Raw genomic sequence first — 12,765 nt, forward strand, 5'->3', positions numbered from 1 at the left:
TCCCGACTACTAATCAAGTAGATTTAGTGGAAGAAGTCGGGGAGCTTCGTGCTAGGCTTGAAGGAAGAATAACGTCTCTGGAAAGTACAATACGCATTTTGGAAGGTAGACTTACGCCTACTATACCAACAGCAGCAGCACCAGCATCGGCATCATCACCACCAGTACAACCAACAACAACATCCGCATCACACGCCTGAACATCACACTCGGTACCTCGAACATTGATAGTGCTCCAAATGAACATATATTTAGTATCAATATCCTTCCGATATGTAAAGTTTTACGTTGCAATTGTTCTATTTCCAAGTGATATTCGTTTATAATAAATAAGTGCAAAGACAAAAGGCAAAAACGAAGATTCGAAGACAAAAACATCCAAAAAGCTCAAATGTACAAGATACAATTCAAGTGGTTCAATTTAATGATGAGAAACGTCTAAAATTGACAAGAGTACAAGTTACGAAACGAAAAGCATGAAGATTAAAGAATTGAAGAAAAAGTGCCACTAAAGCCTGAAAAGTGCCACTAAAGCCATAGTGCACTCAAAAATGCCACTAAAAGTGAGTTAAAGACTTGCGCGGATTTTGGGAGTTAAGGAAAATAAATTTTTGTGTGCAAATTATAAATTACAAAACGCAAAGTACAAGATATTAAATAGTACGAAAGGACGTTCGAAAATCTGGAACCGGGACCTGAGCCAACTATCAACGCCCGACTCAACGGACCAAAAATTACAAGTCTACTATGCACAAGAATATAATATAATATTTAAATAATTATATAAATTATTTATATATTATATATTATATTAAATAACGTCGACAAAGAAGAAAACAAAGCAGTGTGGCTGGATCCAGCCCCTCATGCGATCGCATGGCCTGGAAGAGCAAATTCCATGCGATCGCATGGCTTCAGAAATCAGGCCACATCTATAAAAGGCAACGAGTTTGGCAGTTTAAACACACCAATTTTTATCATACTCCCTCTGTAATATAGTAAATATATATATATATATATATATATATATATATATATATATATATATATATATATATATATATATATATATATATATATATATATATATATATATATATATATATATATATATATATATATATATATATATATAGGTTAGTTTTATATTAGATTAGTTTGGGTTATGTAAAGGTTATTTTACTGGTTTTGAAGTCGAAGCTCTGTCCGTGTAACACTACGCGATAAATAATCAATGTAAGCTATGTTCTCCTTTTTAAATTAATGTCTCGTACTTAAGTTATTATTATGCTTATTTGAGCCGAAGTAATCATGATGTTGGGCTAAATATTAAGATGGGGTAATTGGGCTTTGGACCATAATTGAGGTTTGGACAAAAGAACGACACTTGTGGAAATTAGACTATGGGCTATTAATGGGCTTTATATTAAATTAATGATACCTCGTTAATTTAATATAAAGGTTACAATTTGACGTATCTATATATAACCACATACGCTTAATCGGATACGATGGGCGGGATATTTATAAATACAAATTATTGTTCATTTGACCGGACACGGGGATGGATTAATAGTCAATGGACTCATTAAAACAGGGGTGGATTACATTCAAGGGTAATTGGTGTAATTGTTAACAAAGTATTAAAACCTTGGTTTACACACAGTCGATAACCTGGTGTATTCATTAAACAAAGTATTAAGACCTTGTTACAGTTCGAATCCCCAATTAGTTGGAATATTTGACTTCGGGTATAAGGGTAAATTTGCCGAGCATTTTATAAATATGACCGATGGACTATTATGGACAAAAACCAGATAGGTTTCAAATACATCCAGGACAAAGGACAATTAACCCAGGGTAATAAATTATAATCAAAACGTCAAACATCATGGTTACGGAACTTTAAATAAGCATAATTATTATATTGTTATTTATTTTACGCACTTAAATTATCGTCATTTATATTTTGCATTAGGTTTTAATTGTGACTTAAAATATAAAATCGACAAACTGGTCATTAAACGGTAAACCCCCTTTTATATATTATTACTATGTATAATATATTTTGTACAAATATAATTGTTTAAAAATATAGTGTAAAATAAGTTGTCTCTCTGTGGAACGAACCGAACTTACTAAAAACTATACTACTCTACGATTAGGTACACTGCCTATAGTGTTGTAGCAAAGTTTAGGTATATCCCATCTGTAAATAAATAAATAACTTGTGTAAAATTGTATCGTATTTAATAGTATTTCGCAATAAAAATATAACTATTTCGTACGCCTCTGCTTCATCATCAAGTTTTTGGCGCCGCTGCCGGGGACTCGGCGAAACGCTATATTTTTAATATATATTTGTGTAAATATATTTATATATAATTTTTAGAAAAACAATATAAAATTTAAAAAAAAAAAACCTAAAACCCAGGCCCATGCGGTCGCATGAGCAGGGTGCCTTAAAACCATGCGGTCGCATGGCCTGATCTGACACTCCAGAAACCCTTATTCATCATTTATTACGGGGTATTATTTATTATTATTATTATTATTATTATTATTATTATTATTATTATTATTATTTAGGGTTATTTATTTTAATATTTAGTTTTAGTTTTAATTAGTTTTATAATTATAAAAAATTAATACTTTTATAAAATATATAATATAAAAATAATATTTTTATAAAATTTGAAATTTTTATCATTTTAATTACAATTTTTATTTTTATCGTTTATTCGTAATATTTTTATTTTTATCGTTCGTAATTAGTTTTAAGACTAGTATTTTGCCGTAGCTTATTTTATATTTCTAGATTTTTAGACTTTGCCGTAAAATCCCTTAAGTGCCTTTTCTTTAGATTAAGATTTAGGTGCTTTAGAATTTTGCGACGCTGTTTATAAATTTTAGTACCTTTTAAGTTACGACGCGCTACTTTCTTATTTTTATTTTTCGACGTTTTTCGACGCGTAATCTTTTTCTTTCTTATTTCTCCACACGCTAGTTTTTCGGACATAGATTTTCTATTTCTTCTCTAAAATTCCAAACGAAAAATTATTTTAAGCGGTTAAATTGATAGACATCCAAATTTTCTGGTTCGTAGTAATAGTTGGATTTGTTAATGGCGAGTTGTGGGCTTCCGATTTAAAGGGTCCTAGCTACCTGCTGCATCTATTGGCTATTCAAAACGTGGGCAAAATCAGAAAAGTCTATTAATTTGATAACTTATATAATTTTTAGTTTTATAACTAATAGGATAATTAGTAAATGCACCACATTGTAGCTAAAATTTGGTAATAAGGGCATTATGGAAAATCTCGAGAATATTTTGGAAACTCTTTATGACATCCGAAATCAATTTAATCAATACTCTCAAACGGGTGTTGATGACAATTCGTTCGGTCAATCTTGGATCACGAATGACGAAAAAATAACTGGTTGTGAAATCTGTGGAGATTATCACTCAACATGGGAATGTTATTATTGCGTTCCTATGGAAAATTATGCACCCATGGAACCTGAATGGAATGATTATGAGGAATACAATTCTAATTGGGATTATTCCCAAGAATATATCCAAACTCAACAACCAGAAGACGAGGAAATTATGTGCCTGAAAATTCTTTAGATTATATGAAAATCAAACTCGAAGAACTTGATGCTCAAAATGAACAAATGAGAGAGTTTGTAAATCGGCAAGCTGAAACTCTATCAGATTACACACCTGTTGATCTGAGGAGTCGTGTGCAAGAAAATCTCATATCATCGAATTTTGATGAATTCGAGAGCTCCGAAATCACCAACTATCCCGATGATACTTTTTATTCAGTCTTACCAATTTCACAACATATCGACACATTAACCTCTACCGACGAAATCATCGATCCATCAATGGATGAAGAAGAAGTAAGGGTGACAAATTGGTACTCTTGGGAAAACGATAACATTGAAAATTTTACCCCCGAGACCAAAGTGGAGGAACCGATAAGGACCGTTAATGAAGAAGAATTTGCTTCAATCCAGCCACAACCTTCCAACCCAATATTCTTAATAGACGATTCATCTACCGAAGATGAACTACGAGCTGTAATAGATAATGACACCTCGGATTTCACCCAATTGGGTAATAGAGGTGAAAACTTTGATCCCGAGAATAAAAGGAAGAAAATGTTAGGAATTGTCCACCCTATAATATGTATGTCGGTGTATATCGATCCATTTGACCAAAAACCAGAAAAGAGACATATCCATTTACTAAAAGTTACATTTAAAAAAGAATTAAGTAGTGATATTCGGGTGGGTCTAAACTTTAAACCCATTGATATATTTTATACCACCCGAGATGTAAATAAGTGGCTCACTATTTTAATTCGTGGAACTTATTCTACCGACTTCACATGTCGTCAGCTAAGTGTGGGGAAGTCTAACCTCACTTAACGTTAAATTAGGGGTTCGGGTTAGTGCATAACTCGTTAATAAAAATGTATGATGAGTTAGGGTAAAAGACGCATTTTCAAATATTAGCAAACAGTTCAGAAAAGCAACCGTTTTTGAAGAAAAACATGTGTGATAAAACAAGAAGGAATGAACGATGAGGTGCGCCATCTATCATTCGACGAGCTTCGTAATTACAAACTTGGTATTTTGAATCACTTTTCTACACTAATCACCCTCATGAATTTATAATTAGAGTCTGATTTCATGCAAATGAGGGCATTGCATGATCTCAAGTGTGGGGAAGGGTTATAAATTCTCTCGGGTTTATACTTGGCTTATTTTCTAAATATTGTGAAAATTTTAAAATTTTTCAATTAAATGAATTCAAAATCATGTTTATACATATTTATGAACGATAAAACTAGGTGTTAATGCCGAAATTATTGTTACCTCGGAAAGGACATAAATTGAGAAACAACTAAAACGCTTGAATTTATTTATTAGGATATAAAAAGACGCATGAAAAAAGCTAAGTGTGGGGAGAATGTACCCAGTTATTCAATTAAAAACTATCTATCACATGTTTCTGTAAAGTTATTGCAGGTGCTTTTGTTTTGGACTAAATTAACTGTTTTACCCGATTTATTGTAATACTTTTGAAAGAATAGATGGATCTACACGGTGAATCAATTCCATCATTAAAAGGAAGTAAAGTCTTCTGAAAAAGACACGCATTTCTTGATTTAGGTCAAGAAGTTGTCGTCCAGACCAGCTGTAGGTTGACGAAAAATCTAGAAAAGTCATCTCTAAAATCAGCAGGAAATCCACGGACCTCAGCATCAAACAGGGTCGCCATGTGGTCAGACTTATCCTAACCATGAGAGGATCTGTCTCGTAAAATGGGGAGGGCGCCATGCAAGTTAGCTTGATAAGACTAATGAATCAGACCCCCAAAAAGGATAATCTCCTTAAAGATTAAAAATCAGCTTTTAAGCCTGGTATTACTCAATCCTTGAGATTGACCTTAAAGATTGAGAATTACAAACTCATGGAATTCAATGATATCTAAACTCGAGCTTGAACGAGAAAATATTTTGATAAAAAATAAAACCGATTTGTTTTCTGAAAATCCATTTTCAATGCATTCATTACCATTGAACGTAAAATCCTAGGAATTCAAATGAAATTCATTAGGTCACCTGAACCAAATCGGGTGTCAAACGTAAGAACGGTGGTTGCATAGCATGGTCGGAGACAGGACCTTGTGCCAGACTAAAAAATCATAGGATGATCTTTACTATTGCTCCTACAAAGGATAGTACTAGCATCTGACACATTTTTGGACCATAATCAAATGCATGTCATTAGACATTGCCTTAACAGTTGCTTGTTCAACGATTTCCTTTACAACCGGACGGTAGTTTACCGAAAGATAATATACGGAGCAAGTATACTGGACGTGTTGCTTTCCTAATACAAGGTTAGCAAGTGGGTGACACAAAACCATAAGTTTTGAGCTAAAATTTTCAAATCTGAAACCCACAAAAACAATTTGCAAACACCGGTGAAGGGTTATTTCGGAAAACCTGTCTAGGGTAAAATCTAGCTTGAATTTTCAAAAGATCAAATGTTTTCATAAAGATCCAATTTCCTTAAAGGATCTAAATTTTTATAGTCATGTGGGACTATAAACCACACCATTACTATCATTGTTTATACCGCCGTATCAAAATCACTGATGTATAAAGTGTGAAGAAAAAAGAAGTGATTCGTGTGATTTAATTTCAAGTTCTGTATTGCTTGAGGACAAGCAACGTTCAAGTGTGGGGATATTTGATAGTGCTCCAAATGAACATATATTTAGTATCAATATCCTTCCGATATGTAAATTTTTCAGTTGCAATTGTTCTATTTTCAAGTGATATTCGTTTATAATAAATAAGTGCAAAGACAAAAGGCGAAAACGAAGATTCGAAGACAAAAACGTCCAAAAAGCTCAAATGTACAAGATACAAATCAAGTGGTTCAATTTAATGATGAGAAATGTCTAAAATTGACAAGAGTACAAGTTACGAAATGAAAAGCACGAAGATTAAAGAATTGAAGAAAAAGTGCCACTAAAGCCTGAAAAGTGCCACTAAAGCCATAGTGCACTCAAAAGTGCCACTAAAAGTGAGTTACAGACTTGCGCGAATTTTGAGAGTTAAGGAAAATAATTTTTTTGTGCAAATTACAAATTGCAAAATGCAAAGTACAAGATATTAAATAGTACGAAAGGACGTTCGAAAATCCGGAACAGGGACCTGAGCCAACTATCAACGCCCGACTCAACGGACCAAAAATTACAAGTCTACTATGCACAAGAATATAATATAATATTTAAATAATTATATAAATTATTTATATATTATATATTATATTAAATAACGTCGACAAAGAAGAAAACAAAGCAATGTGGCTGGATCCAGCTGGCCATGCGATAGCATGGCCTGAAAGAGCAAATTCCGTGCGATCGCATGGCTTTAGAAATCAGGCCACATCTATAAAAGGCAACGAATTTGGCAGTTTAAACACACCAATTTTTATCATACTCCCTCTGTATATAATATATATATATATATATATGTATGTATATATATATATATATGTATATATATATATATATATATATATATATATATATATATATATATATATATATATATATATATATATATATAGTATAGGTTAGTTTTATATTAGATTAGTTTGGGTTATGTAAAGGTTATTTTATGGGTTTTGAAGTCGAAGCTCTGTCCATGTAACACTACGCGATAAATAATCAATGTAAGCTATGTTCTCCTTTTTAAATTAATGTCTCGTACTTAAGTTATTATTATGCTTATTTGAGCCGAAGTAATCGTGATGTTGGGCTAAATATTAAGATGGGGTAATTGGGCTTTGGACCATAATTGGGGTTTGGACAAAAGAACGACACTTGTGGAAATTAGACAATGGGCTATTAATTGGCTTTATATTAAATTAACGATACCTCGTTAATTTAATATAAAGGTTACAATTTGACGTATCTATATATAACCATATACGCTTAATCGGATACGATGGGCGAGATATTTATAAATACAAATTATTGTTCATTTGACCGGACACGGGGATGGATTAATAATCAATGGACTCATTAAAACAGGGGTGGATTACATTCAAGGGTAATTGGTGTAATTGTTAACAAAGTATTAAAACCTTGGTTTACACACAGTTGATAACCTGGTGTATTCATTAAACAAAGTATTAAGACCTTGTTACAGTTCGAATCCCCAATTAGTTGGAATATTTGACTTCGGGTATAAGGTTAAATTTGCCGAGCATTTTATAAATATGACCGATGGACTATTATGGACAAAAACCAGATAGGTTTCAAATACATCCAGGACAAAGGACAATTAACCCAGGGTAATAAATTATAATCAAAACGTCAAACATCATGGTTACGGAAGTTTAAATAAGCATAATTATTATATTGTTATTTATTTTACGCACTTAAATTATCGTCATTTATATTTTGCATTAGGTTTTAATTGTGACTTAAAATATAAAATCGACAAACTGGTCATTAAACGGTAAACCCCCTTTTATATATTATTACTATTTATAATATATTTTGTACAAATATAATTGTTTAAAAATATAGTGTAAAATAAGTCATCTCCCTGTGGAACGAACCGGACTTACTAAAAACTATACTACTCTACGATTAGGTACACTGCCTATAGTGTTGTAGCAAGGTTAATACCAACAACAATAATTGATGAAGTATTGATTCATAACTTCATTAAAGAAATATTCCTCGACGATTATGTAATCTCTAAAGTTTTGGAGATTATTTATTCTCTTTTCAACCGTAAATCAAATGAGTTTAATATTATATTAACTCATTAAATCCTTGATTACATCTGAAGGAAAATATATATGTACGTATATTTTCATAAAGATTGTAATTAAAAATCCTGTTGTACAAACTGTTGATGGTGAAAATATTTTAACGGGTAGGTAATACCCAAGAAATATTTAGATTTCACATTAATATGTTACACTGTACATTCTTCAGTTCTGATTCAACAAGTCATTAACTATACCACTTACATCCACAGATATGTATAGCCATTCACCAAAGGATAACTATTTTCATACAAATGCAATTACATATTCTGATTCTGACAGATCAGAATTCAAGTCAAGATTTAACAAATGGCATCACTCTTAGATTCCTACATCTTTCAAAGCTATACTTTAACTTCAAAACTATGCTAGAACATCACCTCTATTCATAAAACCCAGAAAAATATTCATGTCGTTCAAAATTCTAGAACATCATATGTATATTGACGATTACCATCTGCGTTCAAACTCTTCAAAATTCTTGAACACACCTCGGATTGATAACCAATGATTCAGATATGTTAACATTGTGAATGCTGATGAAGCAGTAAAAGCTATAGATGGTCTTAATAGGCAAAAGCTTCATAATAAGGAATGGTGTGTTGGAAAAACTCAAAAGAAAGATTTGGAACTGAAAAACGGATTGAGCAAACCATGAAGGAGGCTGTGGACAAATCACAAGGACTAAACCTGTATCCAAAGAATCCAGATGATTCAGTATCTGCTGAAATCCTTAGCGAATACCTTTCTCCTTACTTATCTTAAATTCTTACGGAAAAATTTTCTTCATTATCCTTCGATCTTAGAAATTTCAAGATAACATCGTATCTTTCATTATAAATATCTTCGATATTATGAAGATATCTTCATAACTATTCTTGTCTGAGATTATTTATCTCTTTGTACTATCTGTGTTACATCATAAAGGAAACTGTTTTAGTTTCTATATTCTGTAAAATGCGAGTTTAATTTATGAATGTTTGTGGAGAAGGGTTGGGAATTGAAGCATGAGTTAGTATAATATAATGACTCCGGGCCAACATGATTATATTACAGTAAGTCATGCTAAATTTCTAATGGAACGTGATGATTCACAAACCATACCATCATCATGTGCCATGTTACATAACTCTTTCATTCTACTAACCTCTAAACATATCAAGAAAATATTTTTGATATTTCTATCTTTTCCGCGATTTCTGGTAATTTGCCAAATCAACATGCTATTACATTTTCTTTCTGCTTAGAACATTAGGTTCATTTGAAACTCCATACCTATGAATTCTGGACCATTACTTACTGTACTTAAAGTCGAAAAGAGAAAACAAAAGCATGAAGCTTAGAAAAATAAATAGGAGTATAAATCACAGCAAATAGGAGAGATCATTAGCCCTAGATGTCGATAATTATGGAAAGACAGATACAAGGAAGGATTATGAAAACCACTACCCCAAGAGTGAAGTAGAAGAAAACAGATTTCTCCGGTGGGAGTTGGAAAAAAAGGATGATTGTTGCAATAGTTAGGAACATATCAAGGATCAGAATTGGATTAAGCATATTGATGAATGTTCTGGAAGTATGAATTAAGGAAGTATAGGAGTGGTGAGAATAATGAAACGGAAGAAGTTAATTTATAGCAAAATATTAGACAGATCAATCAAGGCAGATTACCGCAATTAATTAATGAAGATCCTAATTTCCTTAATTATCGGAGAATCAAACCTTATACAGATTACGAAGATTTTCTTTAAATCCTTTGAATTCCGGAAATCAACCGTGACTACGTCAAAAGTCAAGACGAATCGTTATTTTCTCATTTCAATCTTTTACGATAGCTTCGTTTATACTCTTCTTATAATCGAATCATTTTATCCATAGTATTCATATATGATAAAACTCTATTTATCAACTCATATTCATCATGAAACATTTTTATTGTTAGCCATGATAACCACAATCAAATTTCGTGACGAAATTTCTTTTAACGGGTAGGTACTGTAATGACCCGGAAAATTTCGTCTTATTTTTAACTTAAATCTATAAATGATTTCATAATTCAGACAATAAGCGAAGTCTGTTATCCCGAATCTCAAAAATTTTTGAACTATTTATATGGATTCAATTATCCTTCGACTGTTTTCGACGATTCACGAACAACTATTTGTAAATAGATACATTATCAATCTATATATATATATATATATATATATATATATATATATATATATATATATATATATATATATATATATATATATATATATATATATATAGGACTCCCTTCGGACATGATAATTTCGAAGTACTAAAGTATCCAGAACCTGGATGGGGCTTGTTGGGCCCGATAGATCTATCTTTAGGATTCGCGTCAATTAGGGGCCAGTTCCCTAATTCTTAGGCTACCAAGCTAAAAGGGGCATATTCGATTTCGATAATCCAACCATAGAATGTAGTTTCACGTACTTATGTCTATTTTGTAAAACATTTATAAAATTGCATGTATTCTCATCACAAAAATATTAAATTTTAAAAGTGGGACTATAACTCACTTTCACAGATTTTCACTACATCAGAAAATAATATTTGGCCACTGGTCGATTCACGAACCTATAACAAATATATACATATATCAAAGTATGATAGAAATATATTCATATCATATTTTATTAAGTTTTAACGATTTAAGTTGTTAAGTTAGCAGTACAACGTTAGTAGTCCACAATTAGTAGTCCACAGTTAGTAGTACATAAATCAATATATTTTCTCGAATCAATCCACGGCCTAGTGTATACATGTCTCAAACTCGATCACAACTCAAAGTATATATATTATTTTAGAATCAACCTCGACCCTTTATATGCTAACTCGAGCATTACCGCGATATAGAGTGACTTACGGTTGTTCCAAATAATATATATAGATGACGTCAATATGATATGTCAAAACATTGTATACGTGTCTATGGTCTATCAAGACATGTATAATACAAGAAATTTAGCTAAGATATAGTTAGTATAGATTTTTTTACAAAATTTCACGTAGCTAAAACAAACAAATTTATCCAATTTTGTTTTACCCCTTCGTTAAAAATCCGTTTTGAGTGAATCCAATTGCTATGGTTTTGTATCGAACTTAACTTTATAAAAATAAATAGAAAAAGTGATGGTTTATAGTCGGAGTTACAGGTTACAAGTCATTTTTGTAAGAGGTAGTCATTTTAGTCGAAAGAACGACATCTTGATGACCATTTTGAAAAACATACTTCCACTTTGAGTTTAACCATAATTTTTGGATATAGTTTCATGTTCATAAGAAATATCATTTTCCCAGAAGAATAACTTTTAAATCAAAGTTTATCATAGCTTTTAATTATCTAACCCAAAACAGCCCCCGGTTTTACTACGACGGCGTATGTCCGGTTTTATGGTGTTCTTCGTATTTCCAGGTTTTAAATCATTAAGTTAGCATATCATATACATATAAAACATGTGTTTAGTTGATTTTAAAAGTTAAGTTAGAAGGATTAACTTTGTTTGCAAACAAGTTTAGAATTAACTAAACTATGTGCTAGTGATTACAAGTTATATTCTTCGAATAAGATAGTTAGATATATATGAATTGAATGATGTTATGAACATCATTACTACCTCAAGTATAGTAGTTAAACCTATTGGAAATGACAAGAAATGATCTAGATCTTCAAAGGATCTTGGATGGCTTGAAAGTTCTTGAAGTGGAATCATGACACAAAAATAAGTTCAAGTAAGATTTCTACTCGAATTAAGATTTTTATAGTTATAGAAATTGAATCAAAGTTTGAATATGAGTACTACCTTGAATTAGAGAGATAACCTACTATAAATAACAAAGGTTTCTTGATCTTGGATGATTACTTGGAATGAATTAGAAATCTTGGAAGTAAACTAGTAAACTTGAAAGCGTTTTCGAAGTGTTCTTGAGTAGTTATTTTTATGATGATTATAGATAATAACTAAAACTTGTATTTGATGATTTCTTACTGAAAAAATAGTAGTTTAGACGTTCATGGAAGAGTGTGTGTTTTGAGAGAGAATTGGAAAGAAAATTGGAATGAAATGGAGTGAATGATGAGTGGTAAGTGGTGAGTGGTGAGTGGGGTTAAAAGGAGTTCTAGTTAGTTGACTAGTTCATGGTAGAAGTTAAACTTGATTAGTCATGCATGACATAATCAAGAGTGGAATCCTATGCTAGTTCCTATTCGTATATACCCATATTAAGTGCGTCTAGAAGCTTTGTATAATACGGGTACGAATATTGAATGAATATGAGTAGAATTGTTGATGAAAATGAATGGAAATGTAATTGTAACCAACTTTGATAAGTATGAGTGTTTTGATATGTGTCTTGAAG

Source organism: Rutidosis leptorrhynchoides, chromosome 10 (genome assembly GCF_046630445.1).
Source record: "Rutidosis leptorrhynchoides isolate AG116_Rl617_1_P2 chromosome 10, CSIRO_AGI_Rlap_v1, whole genome shotgun sequence".
NCBI classification, from domain to species: domain Eukaryota; kingdom Viridiplantae; phylum Streptophyta; class Magnoliopsida; order Asterales; family Asteraceae; genus Rutidosis; species Rutidosis leptorrhynchoides.